The sequence below is a fragment of the Odontesthes bonariensis genome, chromosome 11 (genome assembly GCF_027942865.1).
Source record: "Odontesthes bonariensis isolate fOdoBon6 chromosome 11, fOdoBon6.hap1, whole genome shotgun sequence".
Taxonomy (NCBI): domain Eukaryota; kingdom Metazoa; phylum Chordata; class Actinopteri; order Atheriniformes; family Atherinopsidae; genus Odontesthes; species Odontesthes bonariensis.
This window is the reverse complement of record NC_134516.1, coordinates 26,622,538-26,646,227: the sequence shown is the minus strand read 5'-3', so window position 1 is coordinate 26,646,227 and position 23,690 is coordinate 26,622,538. Positions and strand designations below refer to the sequence as shown.

The window sequence follows — 23,690 nt, the reverse complement described above, 5'->3', positions numbered from 1 at the left end:
ATAGATAGATAGATTCTGTATATATATCTATATCGTCTGCACCAACGACACCAAGTCAGATTCCTTGTAAGTGCAAACCTACTTGGCAATAAATTCTGGTTCTGATTACGTGTCCACAGGTAGAAAACATCTGTCTGCATCTGGCTCATCTTCCATAAGCACACTTCCTCTGTCAGCACAAGTGTGGCGTCACTCTTTGTGATGACCAAGCGCATAGTGGGTGTGCTGCTATCCCACAAAAATATAACAGGGAATCGTTAAGAGAAAAAGCCTGATGATTTAAAACATCAAAGCAGCTGAAGGAAAGAAAGGGAATCTTTGCAGAGTAAACCTGCCTGAATGTCTGAAGCTGAAGCTACAGCTCTGTAGTCCCGGACTCACAAAACCCTGATCAGGGATCTGTTGATGCTACTGCTACATGCTAAGTGAGGCCGATCAGCGACGTTACGTTGCATCTTGGGTAGTTTGAATATGAGTAGTAACCTCATGATGCATACCCAACATTTCGGAGAATCTAGTATTATATATAATATTTTGATATACAATCATTGTAAATATTATTCATTTCTTTTTGAGCTACTTGACTCATTTAAATTTCCCCCATTGGGGGATGGATAAAGTATTTTTCTATTCTAGAAGACGCAGACGCAGACAGGCTTCTCGCCCCACCCGTAGGGCCTCTGGTAAAAATCAAATCAAACTTTATTTATAAAGCACTTTTCATACATTAACATGTAGCACAAAGTGCTATACATGTTTAAAAGCAGGTTTGAAAAAAAAGACACCTTATTTCCTTATTTTGAATATATGTCCAATATCCAATATCAAACCAACTTCACCACGGTCTTCAGCAGCAGCTGCAGCAGCAACATTTCCGGAAAGGTACTGGCTTGATTAAATTCATTCTGGACTCTATATCCGACCACATGAAGACCTCGGGACACTTCGGTTTGGCTTTAGGGACCCTCTACTCACTACCACGTAAGTGTTATGTTGTTTGGAGCTGTAGAAGAGGTATAAAAATAGCGTTTTGTAGCGGTGACATGATATGCCTCTCTCACTTCCAGGCTAACGACTTTTGGCTTAAAACGGTCAAATCGAAATTCTCAGAACACATCCGAATGACATGATTTTGATGTCAACTCAACATATGTACTCCCAACATCCCGTAAATGGATCTAAAGTGCATTTTACTCCGGATTATCCCTTTAATCAACTGAAGTACAGCCTTCCTCCTTGCACAATAATGTGGCCCAAAGATGAACAGGCTGGAGGAGAAACCCTCACTTAACCCCTGAAACCACCTCTGCAGCTGTCTGAACAGCGCCTCCAGTCTGGGACATTGGACAAAGAGGTGGTAGACTGTCTCTGACCGAGGGCAGAACAGACAGCCATCCCCTGTGCCAGGATCGAGGTGCACCAGATACCTGTTTGTAGCTATGGCCCCATGTACGATCCTCCATTGGATGTCTCCTGTCCGTTCTGCCCTCGGTCAGAGACAGTCTACCACCTCTTTGTCCAATGTCCCAGACTGGAAAAATTAGAGGACAAATTTGTTGCTCTCGTTTATTTTGTTATAAGGTTAGTAGATGTGCAATGTTCAGCTGTCAGAAATGAAAGGCTAGCCTAATCTTTTGTCATATTTGGCTGTGATCACTTTTTTGTAGCCTATAATAATTTATATAGCCTATGACGTTCTCCCAAACAACCAGCTGTTGTAGTTTCACTTAACTAAAATAAATGCAGTCTACTACCTACAATGGGTGTATAAAAAGCGGAAAATATGTTTGATATTAAATTAGCATGCTACTTTTATTTTGGCGTTACTTCCGCTTCCGGTCTGCCGGCCGTCATGTTCGAATGTAAGAAACGAAAAATGAAAAAAGTAATTTCCAAAAACCAAATTTTGTCCGTTATTTGATTTTGGTTTTTCGTTTTTTTAGGAAGACAGAAAAATCCGTTTTTGGTTTAAAACGAAAAATGGAAAAAGGACACCTATTTCCGTTTTTTCATTTTTTCGTTTTGACAGAAAAACGGATTATACTTTGGTACCCGGACCCGACAGCCAATCAGAGTAGCCTGAAGACCTTTGATCCTGCGACAGCCAATCAGATCAGCCTGAAGACCTTTGATCCTGCGACAGCCAATCAGAGTAGTATGAAGACCTTTGATCCTGCGACAGCCAATCAGATCAGCCTGAAGACCTTTGATCCTGCGACAGCCAATCAGAGCAGCCTGAAGATGTTTGATCCTGCGACAGCCAATCAGAGCAACCTGAAGACCTTTCATTTTGCGACAGCCAATCAGATCAGCCTGAAGACGTTTGATCCTGCGACAGCCAATCAGAGCAGCCTGAAGACCTTTGATCCTGCGACAGCCAATCAGATCAGCCTGAAGACCTTTGATCCTGCGACAGCCAATCAGAGCAGCCTGAAGACCTTTGATCCTGCGACAGCCAATCAGAGCAGCCTGAAGACCTTTGATCCTGCGACAGCCAATCAGATCAGCCTGAAGACCTTTGATCCTGCGACAGCCAATCAGAGCAGCCTGAAGACCTTTGATCCTGCGACAGCCAATCAGGGAAGCCTGAAGACGTTCGGATCCTGCGACAGCCAATCAGAGCAGCCTGAATACGTTTGATTCTGCAACAGCCAATCACATGATGACGTGATTAGTTAACTGAAAATATTTTCATTTTGGTTCATAATTGTTAATGGTTTCTTTTTGTTGTTATTCTGTTAGTTAGTTAGTTAGTTAAGTTAGTTATAGTTATGAAAGGGAATGTTTGAATTGCTACCAGTGTGTGTGCGTGTTATATAGTTCTGTTGAGAATGTGTTTTGAATAAAGTGTTTTTTGTTGTTTGTACTATTTTGTTTACTGGGTACTCCTTTGGTTCCTGAGTTGTGCGTTTGGGTTCAAGTGCTAGTTCTATTAGTTAAACACAAGCCACACAGACATGAGTTGTTTTGTTTTAACACATTCAAACCATTAAAATGGTACTCCACTTTGTCCGCACACCTGCAACATTTTGGTTTCAAAGGAGCAAAATGCAAGGTCACATTACAGGGTCTGACATGTTCACTCTTAACTGTAGGCTATGTCAGGGTGTATTTTACTGTAATCTCCAGCAATCCTGACATGGGCCCAACAGTGAGGAGGACCAACACATTGTCCAGATTGAACAATCTAGATACCAAACTGCTGAAGACCTTGTATGGAGAGCCCGCTGGGACTTTCACTGAGGCAGACAGGAAGAGACTTCAGTGGGTAATCAAAGCAGTAGTAGTATTAGCTAAATGAAGGAACAACATGAATAAGAAAAATCAGTGGAACTCTGTTATTTTATGTCAGGGACACTTTGTTTTGTCCATTTCTCAACATAATCTTATTCCCAATCATACAAGGCTGTAAGACAAACATAATAAATCCCTGGAATAAGGGTGAAGCTTGTCCGCTGACATGTATACATACACAACCGCCATGAGCAAAAAGTTGGGGTAGTTTCGCGTATTACATGGTAAGTGTCGCGGCGAGTTATAATGTAAGACTGGAGAAGGTGGGAATTGACCAGGAGTTAGGCTACACTGGAAGTCCGGGCAAAGTAGGAAATAAGTGAATGGAATGTACACTCTAATACACAGTCAGTATTGTGAAGTGTTACCTAAAGGCCTCTGTCATTGTACAGAGACGCTATGATTTGCTTGTACAGCACCTAAAAAAAAACTCACTGTTGTCCATATTCATAGACACACCCAGCCTCGCTTTCAAACAAGCACTCAAATTCTATAATTGCCATCAGCAAATTATATGAAAATAATATAAAACATCTTTTAAGAAGAAAAAAAAAGACGGTTGTTGCTCTCGTTTATTTTGTTTTAAGGTTAGTAGATGTGCAATGTTCAGCTGTCAGAAATGAAAGGCTAGCCTAATCTTTTGTCATATTTGGCTGTGATCACTTTTTTGTAGCCTATCATAATTTATATATATATAAATTATGCAGTCCATCGCCTTAACCTCTCGGCCGCCTCGTCCTCTCTCTTATAAGTTTGACCATAAAAATTTCCGTCTTAAACTACAGCTGGTATAATTTTGATCTCAAAATTGGAGCCTCATTAGATACAATGGCCTTGCGTGCAGAGGATATGAATTCATCCTCCTTTCACAAAAATAGAATCATTATTATCTAAATGTGGTACCATGTAGGGATGTTTGAGGTTGTTTGATTTAAAATTGGGCGAAACAAAAGCAATTGCACTTAGGATAAGTCAAATTTAAGGTTGGGGTTATTACAATCTCTTCAGAATATACCCAAATATGGAAGACAAACTATGTCAAATCATAAAGGGCTTGCTTTCCAGGCAAAATGTGGCGGGATTTATGTCCACACTCCTCAGAAATTTTTTAGGTGCTCTTCTGGTGAGAGGCCTTAATGATCATCTTATAAAGACAAACCAACTAATGTTTTAAAACGGAAAGAAAAAAGAATCTGCAAAACCATGAAACACTACGGATTTTCCATGTCTCAGTGATCCAACGCAAGACTCGATAGACTTGATACATTCAACCACTGAAAAACACTCTGAGAAAAACCAACAAGCTCCAGTTGTGAGATCTATTCCTTTTGATGCATCAAGGAATGGATCGTTTGGTCAGAAATGGTTCGTTAATTTGGAAGCGCTAAGAATACATCAACCGAAGGGGAATTAGCTCAAATGGTAGAGAGCTCGCTTAGCATGTGAGAGGTAGCGGGATCGACGCCTGCATTCTGCAGTCGTCTTTCTCTTGTTCTCTGTGGAGGAAATGATTAACAGCTGCACGTAGCAAAGGTGGGTGCAAACTGAAAGGAAGACAGCGCTTTCACATTAGCCTGAAGTCAGACTCAAAATTCTTCATGATAGATTCAATCGCCCAAATGAACCTAGTGCAAGCAAATAAAAATATTGCGACAAAAGCATCGTTTGAAAAGCCTGCTTGTAACAAGTGGAATCAGAATTACAAACAACACACCAGCACACAACTTGACGAGAATGGGATTCGAACCAATGCATGATTCTTTCTAAGTTAACTTTTAGCAACCCTGAGTCAATAATGTTATCGTTGTCGGCAGGACTCGAACCTGCGCGGGGAGACCCCAATGGATTTCTAATCCATCGCCTTAACCTCTCGGCCACGACAACCACATACAGGTGCGTTCACCATTGACATTCAACGGTTACAAAACATCATTTTCATGAAGGACTTCAACTCCTGAGACAGACCTAAGTTATGGCGATCAAGAAAAAGCTTTTTTGTTTGTTAGAAATGGTCAGTCTTCGAAATGTGTCAGAGGAAGGAGTTGTCTCTTCAGAGATCAATCTGTGCAGAAGTTCATGTGATCAACGACACGTCTGGCCTTTGTTTTGTTTAATCAAATGGTCTAAGGAACTTGTGCTTCTTTCCAGGTTAACTTTTAGCAACCCTGAATCAATAATGGAGCCTCTCCGTCGGTAGCCCATCGACGGCTCGTGACGGAGCCGCCGAGGAGCGTGAGCCACGGGGCCGAGCCTGGTGCTCCGCAGAGTGTCTGTGAGCCGGAGAACAGGAGAACAGAGGAGGACAGCCTGTCCTCCTCTGTCCTCCGGCCCACGCAGCCGCCTCGAGCACCAGGCTCGTCTAGTAGCCTATTAGTTAGCACTAGATGCTCAACTATGCAACTAATTTCTCTCTATGACTAAATGAATAGCTGCATGATGGTCAGAAGAGAAAACTAAAGTCACTCTTAGTGTATGAACTCACCGTTGTCACTGTCCACTTGCTGTCACTAAACATGTTGCTCACGTGCACTGCGTCCCAGGCTCGTCTGTTAGCCAATTCGCTCTGTGCAAGACTCTACTCCCGTTCTACTTCCGCTCTCTCTCTCGAGTGTGTGATCCACTCCTTCCGGTGCTATCGCTAACTAGCTAGCAGTAGCCAGAAGTAATAGCTAGATAGATAGATCTCTCTCTCTCTCTCTGTCTCTCTCTCTCTCTCTGATATTTATAGTAGTAACTATGTACTGTGTGTAGATAACATTTAGGACAGTTGTCCTGTAGATACTTTAGATTTGTAGATTTTCAGCACCCTGAAAAGTACAAACTTTTCAGAACTAGAGGTAACGATTCAATCAGGTTTACATAGCTATACAAGCACAGTCTTGTTTGGTTGTGGTGGTGTTCATCTTTACAAATCTATACAAAACCTGAAGTGATAATGGTCACTAATGAAGGCTTACAACTGACCTGAGACCATACCTTTTGTACTCATTTAAATGAGAGCCCGAGTGTAAAAATCTATGTGGGTTGTTGATATTGGATTATTGAATAAGTGTTGTTCAATATTTACTTAGTAAATTCTACATGTTGTAATGTCATCTCTGTGCGTTTTCATTTTAATTTCAAGTCAGGAAAAACCCAAAGCTAATGTAACGATGACAATGACACCAAGACTGTTTTTGAATTAAAGCTGCGGGCGGCAACTTTTTTTTAGTCATATTAGCTTGAACTGTGATGGGATTCTGGAAGTAGAATATTAAATGGTCTGTTTAGAAAAAATAATGAAATCTGTAGCTCCCTCTGAAGCCTGTAATCTTGCTTGCAAAAACCGAGCGCTCCCGGCTGTTTTTAACCAATCAAGTTAGGGTGGAGGAATCCTACCTGTCAATCACAGCTTGTGCACACGCTGCTGAGCGTGAGTCTGCCCCAGCTTGTGTGCGCTCACACTGGTGTGAACTCACGTGCACAACCTCGTCCACAGAGGGGGAGGGGTTTGGGGGGCGATTCGGAGCTTGTTAGGCCTATTTCAGACCAGGGCGGCAAAGCGTGGCGGAACGGAAGCGATTTTCACCGGCGGAGGTGAAAATACATGGAAACAGATCTGTCCTTGCACACCGACGCGGCGGTAGTCGGGCGGTAGCGGCGCGGAGACGCCTCCGTCCCGCGCTGCTTATGGAAAATAGAACTCGAGCGGAATTTGGACGGCAGCGGCCGGCGGTGTCTCGTTGAAATGAATGGGGAAATTAAACCAGCTATGTATTCATGTCTTCGAACTTTTTATTGAAACGGTGATGACCACCCACCGGTTTTAAGGAGCGCTGCTGCTCTTCTTCTGTCGAAGTAAACACGATGGTCTAGAGTAACATAAATAAAATGAAGTTATCAACAATAATAAACCAATAATGTAAAACTTCACTGCGGAGTTATAAAATAGTCAACTCGGAGAGGCAAAGACAAAACTTACCAATTTCACTGAACAAGTCTCTGGTGATAACTGTCGGTGTTTTCAACAGTGGCCAGATAGCTTCTGTCTCAGAGACACCTCCCCCAACCCCCTCTTAGAAAACAACAACGAGCAACTTGTAGGCCTAAAGCTACTATTATTGTTATTATCATTATTATTATTATTATTTTATTATTATTATTGTTATTGCATCTATATGCGCAGTTAAATACATAGTCTGTGGGATTTGCAGACAGGGCTGGAGCGGAACTACCGCGGCCGCGGACTGTCCGGTGTGAAAAGCCAAGTTGAACACACCGCCTGATAACCGGCGTAAGACTGCCGTCGTTTCGCTGCCGCCACGCCACGCTCTGGTCTGAAATCGGCCTTAGAGGTTGGGGGAGGGACCTGAAAGTTGTATCAGTTTTTCGACTTTAGACTCGCAATTTTGAAAACCTGCCGACTGCAGCTTTAATAATTTATTATTACATATTCAAAAGATGCACACATCTCATTACAACAATGAACAATACAACCTCTACACTGGTAGAGATTTGCACTTACACACAATAAAGATCAGTTCAGGTTTTGTATAGATTTCTAAAAATGAACAAGATTGGAAGAACTGATGGTTTGAACTGACTGAAAGAACTGATCATTTGAACTGACTGAAAGAACTGACCATTTGAACTGATTGAAAGAACTGATCATTTGAACTGACTGAAAGAACTGACCATTTGAACTGATTGAAAGAACTGATCATTTGAACTGACTGAAAGAACTGATGGTTTTAACTGATTGAAAGAACTGATGGTTTGAACTGACTGAAAGAACTGATCATTTGAACTGATTGAAAGAACTGATCATTTGAACTGATTGAAAGAACTGCTGATTGAACTGATTGAAAGTGCTCCCAATTCATTGCTGAGTTGCCCATGCCTTCACTAACGGCCCATTCTGATAATTGACCAGGAAGCAGGCCACACTGAACAATTCGTCAATGTTCCCACATATAGACAGTGGTATCTCCTTGTCGAAGAGTTTGTTCTCTTTCACTCTCCTTATGCACCTCTCCACGTGCACTCTCAGCCATGCAATTGACTGCGTCTGTCTGACATCCTCTCGACTCATTTGTTGTTTGTTGCTGAGAAAGGCAGGCCGGTACACCTTACAAGGAGCAAGGTTGTCCACAACAAACCCTTTGTCCACCATGATGGCCATACCTGGCTTCAGCAGCTTTACAATCCCGGACTGCTTAACTCATTGGCTGCCATTGACGTCTATAGACGTCAATTTTAAAAAAAAACGTTGACTGCAAAAGACGTCTATAGACGTCAATTGCGTTTTTAACGGAGCGGGCTGGGGGACAATCTAGCGGAGTTTGTCACTATATCTTAGGCTTGTAAACACTAAACAGAGAATATACTGGCAAAATTACCCGCAAGGTGGCAGCAGTGCCACTTTGCACAAAAAAAAAAAAGCTTGTTTTCCCTTTTGTTTTCTTTTTTTCGTGAAACCAACCTATGTTCTACTGTCTATTACTAAAGGACTGAAAATGGTAGAAACAAACTTTTTTTTCCTGATGAAAGAAGAGAGTCTACTCTTTCGTTTGGTAATTTCGGTGTGTACATAGTCATAAGACACACCTTTCTGTGGGTCTTGGAAAATCAGTCAAAATACTGTAAAACACTTGGCAGTATGGGTCTCTCTGCACTGAAAATGGCTGGCAGCCACTCATAGAGCCTGCATACAGTCCGGACACAAAGGTGGCAGCACCGTGGGGTGCCATGCCAATCAAGGCCTTGAATGTAGTGTGAGATTTGTATGTGGAAAAAAACTCACTCTGAAGGAGCAGAGAGGATGGCGTCTGACAAAATATCTCTGTACAATAAAGGACCGCCTGTGTGTCAGAAAAAGCTGCAAACTCAACTGGCAGGTGAGCTCTCACTGTCGCTGGAGGAATCCAAAGGCGCTGGCTTCCTAACAGGCAGTACAGGAAATGAGTCCATGTGGAGATGATTCGACTTGCAGCAGTGCGGTGAATGCTGAACCTCTCTGCAAGATCCCTGGGAGGAAAACCCACTGACAGGTACATCAGGAAAAGAAGAAACTCAGTTTCTGTTGAGATATAAAAACAAAAGGCCTCTGTTTAGTTACCTTGACATTGACATTATTATTACAAAGCATAAATCAGAAAAATTTTGTTTTGTTTTGTTTTTGTGTGTTGTTGTTTTGTTTGTTTGTTTGTTTTCAGTAACGTTTCAAACATTATGCATTGATGTTTGGTGAGTAATTTGTTTTTTTTATGTGAAAGCAATAAAAAATATATTAACAAAAAAAGCCTACACCTTTTAATATCACGTCACATTACGCCATCACTTACCGTTGCTGGGTGATGGACTGTGCTGGTGCTGGCAGAGGCTGTCTTGGCGATAGTTATGCGCACCATCTTGTGAGTCACGGCAGGTTCGATTAATGTCCAGAATGCCATGAAACTCCTGTAGGACGCAAACCTGGTATAAAACCGCACGTCATCATCTGATGCAGACAGACGCTCGATGCCAAAATGCTGACGATGTTTGAGGACTTTTAATTGCTGCTGTAACTCCCTAACCTGACGACGTAGAGCTTCGTTCTCGTTGGCTAAATTACTCGCCCTCGCTCCTGTTTGAGGGACTACACAGTAACCGTGATCTGGAGCCATTTCGGTCTCCATCTCCGAGTCCGAGTCAGACTCTGGGGCAGGACTCTCAGCCCGCGGACGCCGTTCCCAGACACTTGGTCTGGGCGCAGGTAGTTCGTACCCATTCCAAGAAAAGTAAACCGGTACGGATCCCTTCTCCAACCTCCTCAGTCCCCCGGCAGACACGTTGAAATCAGCCTGCTTAAAGATGCCTCTCCTGGTGGCAAGTCCAGAAATGTTTTACAAGAACAATGGGTGACACGCAACGTTTGGTATCAATTGGCGAATTATTCTGTTAAATCTGTCACAGATGCTTGTTGTGTGGTTTGTATGAAAGACGCACAGCCTGTTGCTTTTACAGGAGTGCCTGGGGAAGTTGATCCTTTAACTTGTACTGCCTATGCCATCTGCTCTAATGGCAGTCGTAATGTGACGCTGTACCTGCCTGAAGTTGCCCCTGAGATGACGTCTCCATTCCGTGGTATGAATTGTATTTATCACCTGTGTTTGACACATTGTTGGCTGATGAGAGGAAGTTATTTTAAGGGCGTGGATGGCAAATATTTTAGTAAGGGAGACCATTATCCTTGGATTACTGAATGCCACTCACCAGTCGCATTATTCCACCACCGCCACATTTTAATACTATAGCAAACTATATAAATACTTATATAGTTTGCTATGAATCCCAACCTGAACCTGCAAATGAATTCAACAGACATGCCCTGGGCAGTGTCCCCCCTGACATGTGTAATGTTACCGTCCCTGTCACATGGGGAAGGAGTAGTACTCAGAATTCAGTAGCTTTTCATTGTATTTTTACTTATTGCCTATTTGATTCTCCCTCCATGTCTCATTGGATTTTTAATGACACTTTGCATTCCACTGGCCCTGTCCCTGACATGTTTTGTCTGTGTGGCCGTCACAGTAAGCTACATTCCAGTTTGCCTGCCAATTGGACTGGTAGGTGTGTCCATGTGATGTTGGTGTATAATGTCCGTATTGCTGTTGACCCTTTTGCTCCTCAAGCCACCCGCTCAGTACGCAAACGCTCTGTTCCTGGCAGTTTTGATGATCGTGTCTATGTAGATGCAATTGGAGTTGGGGACTCCAATTGCATCTACATAGACAGGGTCCCTGACGAATACAAAGCCAGAAATCAGATAGCTGCTGGTTTTGAGTAACAAAAATGTGGACTGGATCAATTATCTTTTTTATAACCAACAGCATTTTATTAATTACACTCATGATGCCATTGAAGGACTAGCTGAAGAGCTAGGCCCCACACTTTGAGAAGCACTGATTAAAGCCATGAGATGAAGTGCCTCCAAGTACAGATTGCTTTGGAAGTCCAGCACTCCTGGAGCACTGCTGTACCCAGTTATGGCACCATGTTGATGTACATAATAACACATTAAAGCACTGCTGGGATTTGAACCCAGGATCTCCTGTTTACTAGACAGACCAACTAAGCCACAGCGCCACATGGTTCATAAAACTGATGAAAGAATAAAGAGCAGGATCTGGATCCACCTCAGAAAGTGTTTTTTGTGATTCTGTACCTCAAGAATAGTTAAAGTCATGAGTAGAAGTGCCTCTAATTGGTTCAAAACTTCATCATATTTTGCAGATATTGTTGGGTTTTCAACTCAGATCCTGCTGTTCATGAGGAAGTCACTTTCACCAGTTACAGCCAGATCTCATGAAGCGGTGTACTTATTACACGCCAAGTCATTTACTGTGTTTTTACAAGGCTTTTTTATGCTTTTGCGTATTATTTTCCGCTACATATTTCAAGGAAATGACGTCCTGCCCTCAGCTTTTACTCTAACTCTGACTATTTCACGGTTTGTAAGTTCATTTTGATGTTATGTAGTGTGACAGGAGGAGAACCTCCACCGTACTGTACCCTAACCATTTGACTTGTTATGTGAACGGAGGAAAATTACACTCTGAAAGTATAAAATAGGCATAAATGAGACTTTAAAAGCTGTGTTGTATTTAGATGCACTTTCATTAAGTGGACCAGTGAAAAGGTTTTAGTAGAAAGCTGATAATAAGCTGCTTTACATGATAAGTCATAGCTTGCTCTGAAGGACAATAGGCACTGCTGGGATTTGAATCCAGGATCTCCTGTTTACCAGAAAGGCACTTTGACCAACTAAGCCACAGCGCCACATGGTTCATAAAACTGATGAAAGAATAAAGAGCAGAAACTGGATCCACCTCAGGAAGTGGTTTTTGTGATTTATTTCCGAAATTCATGTGATCTCTGCATAAATAAGGGCTTGATGTTATTCAAATTATCTCTATTTGTGAAAACATTGGATATGGTCCCAGTTCAATCTTCTGTACCTCAAGAATAGGTTAAGCCATGAGATGATGTGCCTCCAAGTACAGACTGTTTTGGAAGTCCAGCACTCCTGAAGCACTGCTGTAAACAGTTATGGCACCATGTTGACGTACATAATAACACCTTAAGGCACTGCTGGGATTTGAACCCAGGATCTCCTGTTTACTAGACAGGCACTTTGACCAACTAAGCCACAGCGCCACATGGCTCATAAAACTGATGAAAGAATAAAGCAAACATTTTGGTTGTTGTTTGTCAGTACTTAAAATCAAAATTACTTTTTAAGATAGTAAGTAAGTGTTGTTTCTAAGTGCTTGTTAAATTGATTATTTAAGATAGTAATTAAGTGTTTTTTAGGCGATGTGAAAACCGTTTGCTGTGACTTTCAAATCTGCTTCAAAAACTGGACGTGTTTCTTCAGATAAACTCCTGACCAGCTGTGAAAAAGCAGTGAAAATGTCTGGCCTGTAGAAACTTTGTGATGTCAAACAAGATCAGAGATGACATTGATTGTGATGTCACTACAGTGATGACATCACAGCTTTGTGAAGGCTTCTGTTCTGTCTCTTCTGGTCTGTGGTTCCAACCACAGATTCTGGATGGAACTGAAGTCCGGATTCCAGAATGTTGATTTGTGTTCTCTGTTAATCTCTGGACGACTTCAGCTGATTACTTCCTGTCACTGTCACGTTGGAAGGTCCACTTCTGCCAGTTTTTCAGCAGCCAGTATCATGTTTTCCACCAGCAGTGTTTCCCAAGACAGAATAATGTCAGTTTTTTTTTTAAATCTGACAGGTAACCAGGGAAGGAAGGACAAGAGGCAGGGAGGTGGGCAGCCACTGTGTGGCCTGGTGTGGGAATAATCACCTCAGCTGCTGATTTTAGGAGGAGCCCCAATAAGCCAAACAGCGTCTCCATCCCAGGAGAAGAGGTGGCTGAGGAACACCTGGGAGGTTACCTGTTGCATATCTCTTATGAGTCTGTGGTGCAGAGTGCCATCTTTCTTCAGCAGCATCTGCTGTGGCAGCAGCATCAGAGCCAGCGACTCAAAGAAACTGAGCAAACTGCTAAAGAAGGCTGGCTCTGACCTGGGGACTGCTTTGGAGCTGTGTTTGATGAGCACTCACTTCTTTTTTTTTTTTTAAACCCCTTGTCCTGTCCAGCATTATTGTAATCTGAATACCGTTTATGCCAAACACATTTGCTATACCAAGGGAAGCTTTATGAATGTAACGCTCCCCTTGATGCCCATCAACTCCTTCCATCCATCCATTATCTATACCGCTGAATGTGTCGGTCGGGTCACGGGGGGGGGCTGGAGCCTATCCCAGCAGTCAATGGGCGAGAGGGGGGGTACACCCTGGACAGGCCGCCAGTCCATCGCAGGGCCACATAGAGACAAACAACCATGCACACTCACACTCACTCTCACTCTCACTCCTAAGGACAATTTTTTGGACAGTGGGAGGAAGCCGGAGTACCCGGAGAGAACCCACGCATACACGGGGAGAACATGCAGACTCCACACAGCCCCGGCTGGGTGTTGAACCTGGAACCTTTTTGCTGTGAGGCGACTGTGCTAACCACCACACCACCGTGCAGCCCCCTCCATCAACTCCTTATCTTTATTTATTTATTTTTGTTACAATACTTAACATGATGTGATAGTGTTATAGTGCCGAACCGGACCGGGGGACAGAGAGAGGGAGAGCGAAGAAGGGAAAAAAAGGAACAGAAATATGAAGAGACAAACATAAAAAACAATGAAAAATCAGAAAACCAGCTGCTACACCTGTAAAAACAAAACTGAAGACAATCCAAGGCTTTTGTGGGGAATCCAGCCTTAGAGGAACCAGGAGCACCTGTAAGCAGACAAGCAGAGAACAAACACACAAACAAAAAAGCACAAGCAGCAGCAATCACATGGCAGCTTTCCGTCAAGGAATCGAACCCTGTTCCTCCGCTTGACAGGCGGATTCTAACCTTTGACCATTGAAGAAGATACAGAATGTGTTGCTTGACTGTCGTGCCAATTCTGAGAATACAAGTTGTAAGAGTATCACTGAAAAATTGACAAAAAAACATGTTGCAATTTAATAAAAATAATTTGTTCAAGTATTTAAAACATTACAACAATACATGCCCAGTAATATTGTTGTAATGTTTTAAATACTTGAACGCAGTTTTTCTAGAGAATATAATTGTTTTGTACATGGGATTATTCTCCATCGACTCTTTTGGGCTTTCACATGCGCGAGCCTACAACCAGCCGGTGAGTTACATGCTGTTTATAAAGTTGTTTTGTAACGTCCCCATGCCAGTAATGTGAGAACCATGCATATGGTTTTGATGGTAAGGCTTGTGACTTTATTGTCGGATGGGTTATAAAGTGGTGTGACGTTTCTGCAGTGTGCAAGTTGTTGTTTTACGTGGAAGGGTTAGCGCTTGCCCCTTAGCCACCACGTATTAGCCTCGCATGACATGCTGTGCGGACAGAGCGATCTCCACACAGGGAGCACAGATACGCACCTCTCTGTGTCCTACTATCACTATTTGACAACCTCTAGCAATGGAAACACGCTTCAAATGCCCCGGAGTTCCCCTTTAATGATAGCAACATCAACATATTCATAACTATGGATAGGAGGGGAGCCTCATCTGCTATTCTTGACATGTAAAGTCAATTTTTTCAGGTTTTAAAAAGATTTTCCGATGCTGTTGTTTGAAACGGACTTTGGCAAACCCCAAACTGCTGAGCGAAAATGGCAGCCTTCGGTCAAGGAATCGAATCCTGTTCCTCCGCTTGACAGGCGGATTCTAACCTTTGACCAGCAAAGATACAGAATGTGTTGCTTGACTGTCGTGCCAATTCTGAGAATACAAGCTGTAAGAGTATCACTGAAAAATTGATTAAAAAAAATCACGTTGCTAAAACCCTTTCATTGTCAAGCATTTGCATGACTGAGAGCGTAAATTGACTGTGGAAGGGGTTCCATGGTGTAAAGGTCAGCACTCTGGACTCTGAATCCAGTGATCAGAGTTCAAATCTCGGTGGAACCTTCAGGTGTGTGCTGTCATGGTTGCGTTCTGGAAAGAAGATGAGTTGAGTAGGCTAGTCAGTTGAGAAATGACACCAGATTGAACACTTGATCAATTCCAGCTGAGAGGATCTGTGGTATGTGATGTCACACCTCTGTGTTGCTAGTTGAATCTTTTTTGGTTTCCTCTTGCATATTCATTTACCATGCTTCTATTTATCCATGCTCTCCCACAGGATTCAATTCAATTCAATTCAATTCATTTTTATTTATATAGCGCCAAATACAACAAATGTCATCTCAAGGCACTTAGATAGTAAGTCCAATTCAAGCCAATTGGAATTCAATTAATTAATAATAATCATAATTCATAAAATAATCCAATTCGTTCATAGAGAGCCAATTCAAAAACAATTTCCTAGCTAAGAAAACCAACAGATTGCACTGAAAACTTTTTGTTTTTCGGTCCAATCTCCCGGCCTGAGCGGCGTGCCTGAGGCGACTGTGGAGAGAAACGACTCCCTTTTAACAGGAAGAAACCTCTGGCAGAACCAGACTCAGGAATGGTGGCCATCCGGCTCGACCAGCTGGGGTTTGAGAAGACAGAAAAGGGGGGGGGGGGGGGGCAGGGGGCCACCGCGACGGCGGCACTGTAACACCATTCAAAGGATATCTGTTGGAACAGGGAAACACGAGTTAATGACCACAATAATGTCACATATACATAAAGAGAGTAAAGTGAGGAAAGGTGTGACAGATGAGGCCCCCCAGCAGTCTAGGCCTATAGCAGCTTAACTATAGCCTGGTTTATAGTCGGTAACGCAAGATGCAAAGCAAGACGCAAGAAGAAACACAAGAAGAAACGCAAGCCCTTGCGCGGTTGCAAGCCCCCCATTGCGAGCTTGCGTGTGTCACCTCAATTTTCTAAACTTCATGCAAGAAAAGACACAAGCCTACTACTTGAAAACGGCATACTCATCGATCTGACAGTATGCAGAGCGTTTACACACAGTGCACTTCACTCCTGTCCGAGCCGAAATCAGCCGGCCTGAAAAGCTGATTTCCCTTAAGTTATAAACTCTGTAAATATATAACTTTAGCAACATTTGAAACATTTTCAGGCGAGAAAGTAGTCGTTTAGACCCCCAAGGTGTTGAAAATCTGACAAAATACCGACTATTTACAAGAAGAAGAAGCATGAATCACTTGAAGAGGTCCTGGCGGTGAATTTCCTTTCATCATGTCATTGAAAAAACCCGCTACTCCGCCTACTCTCCTGGCAGTGAATCGCCATGCAGCACACGCAAGCGCCGGCAAAGCTAAATGAAGTATAAACGTCTCGAGCCATTAACATAAACGCAAGAAGAAAGCGCAAGGGCAGTAAAAGAAGTATAACTCAGCCTTAACCCTTTATACCCCGTAGCGGCCGCGGCCGGCCGTGCTGCAGTACCCCACAACGGCCGCGGCCGGCCGGTGTTATGTCATTGATGAATACAAGTCACCAGATGCTTTCAAAAGCTAAAATACAATAAATACAAAAAAAAATCAGACCCTCTTCGTTGTTTTTTCATTATCAAAAGCATATGTTTGTTTTAAATTATTTCTAGATATTGTCATGTTTTAAAAATTTCGAGGGATTTCTCTTGGCCGCAGTTGAGACTGATATGAGAGCGGAGGTTCTGCGTTTGGGCGCAGCTTCACTAGCCGGCAAATTGTGCTATCTACTGTAGTTATTTGAAATGTTTCTCAAATTGCCCATTTCTTTCGGAATTCTCAAGAATCTGGAGCATTGTTGTAAAATTCTGTTGGGGTCTAGAGGGTTAAGGGATGTTTCAGGATTACCTGAGCCATCCCTATTCAAGGTAAACACAAGAAACTTGTGCTAACGAAAAAAATAAAAATAAACTAGAAAGCTGCAAGCAGCTGTGAGCGGGACCGAGGTGTGCGTACGTTGGATGTGCGCACGTTGGGGCATGCGCTGGATGCCGTAGTCGCGCAGCTCTGCCCACACGCACGATACCCTCTGCGTACGTACAAGCATATAATAACCCCAATGCGGAGAGGTTTTTGAAAATTTCTAGGGGGCGCCACTGAGCCATTTATCTCCGCCCACACACGATACCCTTTACTTACGTACGAAGTCGAGAGGATGGACGTGTGTGCTAAGTTTCATGACCTTGAGATCATGATAAGGCTTTCAAATCATAAACGCCATCACACGATTTTCACCGCCTGGCCACGCCCACACCGTTCAGAGTTTGAAAAAGTTTCTCCATGATTCTTTCCCCCCTTGTCTTAAGAGTAACCTGGCCACGTTTGGAGCTGTTACCATTAAATCTGTAGGAGGAGTTCAATAAAATGCGAGTTGTGAAAAAAAAAGACGTTTCCGACCACCATTAGGTGGAGCTGTAGGTGGATGTCACTATGTTATATGTGCGCGTTCATATTGGGTCCAGCATTCACCGTATGAAGTTTGGGACAGATTGGATAATGTGTGTGGGAGTTATAAGCTACTTCATTTTTTGTGGCGAGTGATGGCGAGTCATCAAACTTTGAAGCGTCGCCACACCCACGCCCTTTAAGTTTTGAAAAAGTTTCTCCATGATTTTTTCCCCCGATGTCTTAAGAGTAGCCTGGCCAAGTTTGAAGTCTGTAGCATTAAATCTGTAGGACAAGTTCGATCATATGCAAGGCGTGGAATGGGTCAAATGGCACCAAAATGCACTTTCCATCCAAAATGGCCACCTTCCTGTGGATGTGGGACCATGTCGGCAAGAGACTTTTTTGTGCGTCTGGGCATGATGAATGAGTGTACCGAATTTTGTCGTCCCACTTCAAAATAAACCCATTTCGGGGACCATTTTTAAATATTGTAGGGGGCGCCACTGAGCCATTTTAATCCGCCCACACACGATACCCTTTTTATACGTGTGAGGTGGACAGTGTGGACGTGTGTGCCAAGTTTCATGAGCTTGTGATGATGATAAGGCTTTCAAATCACAAACGCCATCACACGATTTTCACCGCCTGGCCACGCCCACACTGTTCAGAGTTTGGAAAAGTTTCTCCATGATTCTTTCCCTCCATGTCTTAAGAGTAACCAGGCCAAGTTTGAAGCTTGTAGCATGAAATCTGTAGGAGGAGTTTGATCAAATGCGAGTTGTGGAAAAAAAGAGACGTTTCCAACAACCAGCAGGTGGCGCTATAGGTGGATGTCACTATGATAATATGTACGCGTTCAGGCTGGGTCCAGCATTCACCGTATGAAGTTTGGGACAGATTGGATAATGTATGTGGGAGTTATAAGCGACTTAATTTTTTGAGGCGAGTGATGGCGAGTCATCAAACTTTGAAGCGTCGTCACGGCCACGCCCTTTAAGTTTTGAAAGAGTTTCCCCATGAATTTTTCCCCCCATGTCTTAAGAGTAACCTGGCCAAGTTTGAAGTCTGTAGCATTAAATCTGTAGGACAAGTTCGATCTTGTGCAAGGCGTGGAATCGGTCAAAAATGGCACGAAAACGCACTTTCCATCCAAAATGGCCGCCTTCCTGTGTACGTGGGACCATGGCGGCATGAGACTTTTTTGTGCGTCTGGGCATGGTGAATAAGTGTACCGAATTTCATTGTCCTACGCGAAACAACCCCATTGCGGGCACCATTTTTAAGCATCGTAGGGGGCGCTACAGAGCCAATGAGCAACTCCCAAAGATATAATGTACAACCCCATTGCGGGCACCATTTTTAAGCATCGTAGGGGGCGCTACAGAGCCAATGAGCAACTCCCAAAGATATAATGTTTAGATTCTTTCATGTCGTCGACTAGCACGTGGCGCTCGCAAAATTTCCTGAGTTTTCGCATACCTTTTGCAAAGAATAAGAATAATAATAATAATAATAAACCTTACAGATACAATAGGGTCCTTGCAGTTTCACTGCTCGGTCCCTAATAAAGGACCAGACTCAGTGAGTAATTCCCTATACTCCCTATATAGATCCATATATAGAACCATCTTTTACAGCCACAAGCTACCTCAGCCTCTCACCAACTGCACACCAGTCACAGCGGGGTGGGGATGCAAACCCTGGTTCGGGTATGGGGAGAAATAAAAAAGGTAAGATACGCGGGAATGGGATTCAAACCCTGGTTCGGGTAGGGGTTAATGAAAGTATAGAAGGTGCCAGAGGTGGAGGCAGGACAAGACACACTAGCAGATTCAGCAGACAAACTCACCTAAACAGCCCTACAATCACTAAAAATACCAGCAAAAACAAAGCCATACAACTCACTCTCACCAACTGCACACCAGTCACAGCGGGGTGGGGATGCAAACCCTGGTTCGGGTAGGGGGAGAAATAAAAGAGGTAAGATAGGCGGGAATGGGATTCAAACCCCGGTTCGGGTAGGGGGTAATGAAAGTATAGAGGGTGCCAGAGGTGGAGGCAGGACAAGACACACTAGCAGACACACTATCAGATTCAACAGACCTAACTATAAGCTTTATAAAAAAGGAAAGTTTTAAGCCTGGTCTTAAAAGTGGAAAGGGTGTCTGCTTCCCGGACATTTACTGGCAGCTTATTCCACAAGAGAGGGGCCTGATAACTGAAGGCTCTGCCTTCCATTCTACTTTTAGAAACTCTGGGAACCTCAAGTAAATATGCAGTTTGGGAACGAAGTGCTCTGTTAGGAAAATATCTTACAATGAGATCTTTAAGATATGATGGAGCTCGGTCATTAAGAGCTTTATATGTAAGGAGAAGAATCTTAAATTCTATTCTGAATTTAACAGGGAGCCAATGAAGAGAAGCTAAAACTGGAGAAATATGATCTCTCCTGTTAGTTCTCATCAAAACTGTGGCTGCAGCATTTTGGATCAACTGAAGGCTTTTCAGAGAATATGTGGGACAGCCCAATAATAAAGAATTACAGTAGTCCAATCTTGAAGTAACAAATGCATGGACTAGTTTTTCTGCATCACTCTGAGACAAGATGTTCCTGATTTTAACAATATTACGAAGATGAAAGAAGGCAGTCCTAGAAACCTGTTTTATATGTGAGTCAAATGATAAGTTCTGGTCAAAAATAACTACAAGGTTCCTCACTGTAGAACTAGAAGCCAAGGAAATACCATCTAGAGTAACTATATAGCTAGACAATTTCTCCCTGAAACGCTCAGGTCCAAAGATAACGACTTCAGTTTTGTCTGAATTTAGAAGCAGACAGTTCTGAGTCATCCAGGTCTTTATGTCTTTAAGACATGCTTGTAGTCTTACCAACCTATTGGGTGCATCTGGTTTCATAGATAAGTACAGCTGAGTATCATCAGCATAGCAATGGAAATTTATGCCATGCTGTCTAATAATGTTACTTAATGGAAGCATGTATAAAGTGAAAAGAATCGGTCCAAGCACAGAACCCTGGGGAACTCCATGACTTAATCTGGTGTGTGAGGAAGATTCTTCATTTACAAGAACAAACTGAAATTTATCAGATAAATATAATGACTTAAATCAGCCTAATGTAGTTCCTTTAATCCCAAGAACATGTTCAAGTCTGTGTAATAAGATACTGTGATCGACCGTATCAAAAGCAGCACTGAGATCCAACAGGACAAGCACAGATACAAGTCCGCTATCAGAGGCTAAGAGGAGATCATTGGTAACTTTCAGCAGTGCAGTTTCTGTGCTATGATGCACTCTGAATCCTGACTGAAACTCTTCAAACAGATTATTTCTGTGTAAGTGATCACAAAGCTGAGCTGAAACTATTTTTTCAAGAACTTTAGACATAAAAGGGAGATTGGATATAGGTCTATAATGAGCCAACACTTCTGGATCAAGAGTAGGTTTTTTAAGTAAAGGTTTAATTACAGCAGTGTGTTACAATCCCACTTCTGACTCAATTTGTTGCGACTCCACAAACTCTTTCCGTGAGCAACAAAATTTGGGAAAACTTACCTCATTCTTTGGCTTCCGGAACAATAGTGAATAGGCATGGCGCAGGTTTCCGTAGTGTAGTGGTTATCACGTTCGCCTAACACGCGAAAGGTCCTCAGTTTGAAACTGGGCGGAAACATTACTTGCTCCTCCATTATTTATTTCATCCTTGTGTGAAGATGTATGACTGCACGTTAATGATAGCAACATCAACACTCATAATTATGGATAGGAGGGGAGCCTCATCTGCTATTCTTGACATTTAAAGTCAATTTTTGCAGGTTTTTAAAAGATTTTCTGATGCTATGGTGTGAAACAGACTTTGGCAAACCCCTAGCTGCTGAGCGAAAATGGCAGCCTTCCGTCAAGGAATCGAACCCTGTTCCTCCGCTTGACAGGCGGATTCTAACCTTTGACCAGCAAAGATACAGAATGTGTTGCTTGCCTGTCGTGCCAATTCTGAGAATACAAGCTGTAAGAGTATCACTGAAAAATTGACAAAAAAACACATTGCTAAAACCATTTCATTGACAAGCATTTGCATGACTGAGAGGGTAAATTGACTGTGGAAGGGGTTCCATGGAGTAAAGGTCAGCACTCTGGACTTTGAATCCAGTGATCCGAGTTCAAATCTCGGTGGAACCTTCAGGTGTGTGCTGTCATGGTTGTGTTCTGGAAAGAAGATGAGTTGAGTAGGCTAGTCAGTTGTGAAAGGACACCAGAGTGCACAATTCCAGCTGAGAGGATCTGTGGTATGTGATGTCACACCTCTGTGTTGCTAGTTGAATCTTTTTTGGTTTCCTCTTGCATATTCATTTACGATGCTTCTATTTATCCATGCTCTCCCAGAGGAGTGTGTTACAATCCCACTTTTGACTCAATTTGTTGCGACTCCACAAACTCTTTCTGCGAGCAACAAAATTTGGGAAAACTTACCTCATTCTTTGGCTTCCGTAACACTAGTGAATAGGCATGGCTTCAGTTTCGGTAGTGTAGTGGTTATCACGTTTGCCTAACACTCGAAAGGTCCTCAGTTCGAAACTGGGCGGAAACATTACTTGCTCCTCCTTTATTTATTTCATCCTTGTGTGAAGATGTATGACTGCATGTTAATGATAGCAACATCAACATATTCACAATTATGGATAGGAGGGGAGCCTCATCTGCTATTCTTGACATGTAAAGTCAATTTTTGCAGGTTTTAAAAAGATTTTCCGATGCTGTTGTTTGAAATGGACTTTGGCGAATCCCTAGCTGCTGAACGAAAATGGCAGCCTTCGGTCAAGGAATCAAACCCTGTTCCTCCGCTTGACAGGCGGATTCTAACCTTTGACCATTGAAGAAGATACAGAATGTGTTGCTTGACTGTCGTGCCAATTCTGAGAATACAAGCTGTAAGAGTATCACTGAAAAATTGACAAAAAAAACACTTTGCTAAAACCCTTTCATTGTCAAGCATTTGCATGACTGAGAGCATAAACTGACTGTGGAAGGGGTTCCATGGTGTAAAGGTCAGCACTCTGGACTCTGAATACAGTGATCTGAGTTCAAATCTTGGTGGAACCTTCAGGTGTGTGCTGTCATGCTTGTGTTCTGGAAAGAAGATGAGTAAGCAAGTCACTTGTGAAATGACACCAGAGTGCTCAATAGCAGCTGAGAGGATCTGTGGTATGTGACATCACACCTCTGTGTTGCTAGTTGAATCTTTTTTGGTTTCTTCTTGCATATTCATTTACAATGCTTCTATTTATCCATGCTCTCCCAGAGGAGTGTGTTACAATCCCACTTCTGACTCAATTTGTTGCAACTCCACAAACTCTTTCCGCGAGCAACAAAATTTGGGAAAACTTACCTCATTCTTTGGCTTCCGGAACACTAGTGAATAGGCATGGCTTCAGTTTCCGTAGTGTAGTGGTTATCACGTTCACCTAACACGCGAAAGGTCCTCAGTTCGAAACTGGGCGGAAACATTACTTGCTCCTCCTTTATTTATTTCACCCTTGTGGGAAGATGTATGACTGCACGTTAATGATAGCAACATCAACATATTCATAATTATGGATAGGAGGGGAGCCTCATCTGCTATTCTTGACATGTAAAGTCAATTTTTTCAGGTTTTAAAAAGATTTTCCGATGCTGTTGTTTGAAACGGACTTTGGCAAACCCCTAGCTGCTGAGCGAAAATGGCAACCTTCCATCAAGGAATCGAACCCTGTTCCTCCGCTTGACAGGCTGATTCTAACCTTTGACCATTGAAGAAGATACAGAATGTGTTGCTTGACTATCGTGCCAATTCTGAGAATTCAAGCTGTAAGAGTATCACTGAAAAATTGACAAAAAAAATCACGTTGCTAAAATCCTTCCATTGTCGAGCATTTGCATGACTGAGAGCGTAAATTGACTGTGGAAGGGGTTCCATGGTGTAAAGGTCAGCACTCTGGACTTTGA

At 42.8% G+C, this 23,690-nt stretch overlaps 6 non-coding genes across 6 annotated transcripts in view; 3 read left to right on the top strand and 3 right to left on the bottom strand.

The window, feature by feature from the left end:
• Window positions 1-5,096: 5,096 nt before the first annotated feature.
• Window positions 5,097-5,178, bottom strand: trnas-aga (transfer RNA serine (anticodon AGA)). The gene has a single exon. It is a non-coding gene; the product is annotated as a tRNA-Ser (tRNA).
• Window positions 5,179-12,019: 6,841 nt separating this feature from the next.
• Window positions 12,020-12,093, bottom strand: trnat-ggu (transfer RNA threonine (anticodon GGU)). Its single transcript has one exon. It is a non-coding gene; the product is annotated as a tRNA-Thr (tRNA).
• Window positions 12,094-12,397: 304 nt separating this feature from the next.
• trnat-agu (transfer RNA threonine (anticodon AGU)) lies at window positions 12,398-12,471 on the bottom strand. The gene has a single exon. It is a non-coding gene; the product is annotated as a tRNA-Thr (tRNA).
• Window positions 12,472-21,308: 8,837 nt separating this feature from the next.
• Window positions 21,309-21,381, top strand: trnav-aac (transfer RNA valine (anticodon AAC)). The gene has a single exon. It is a non-coding gene; the product is annotated as a tRNA-Val (tRNA).
• A 1,758-nt stretch (window positions 21,382-23,139) lies between these two features.
• trnav-aac (transfer RNA valine (anticodon AAC)) lies at window positions 23,140-23,212 on the top strand. The gene has a single exon. It is a non-coding gene; the product is annotated as a tRNA-Val (tRNA).
• Window positions 23,213-23,653: 441 nt separating this feature from the next.
• The window catches only part of trnaq-uug (transfer RNA glutamine (anticodon UUG)), a 72-nt gene continuing 35 nt past the window's right edge, over window positions 23,654-23,690 (top strand). Inside the window, exon 1 of the tRNA in view lies at window positions 23,654-23,690. This exon is cut by the window's right edge and continues 35 nt beyond it. This is a non-coding gene — a tRNA (tRNA-Gln).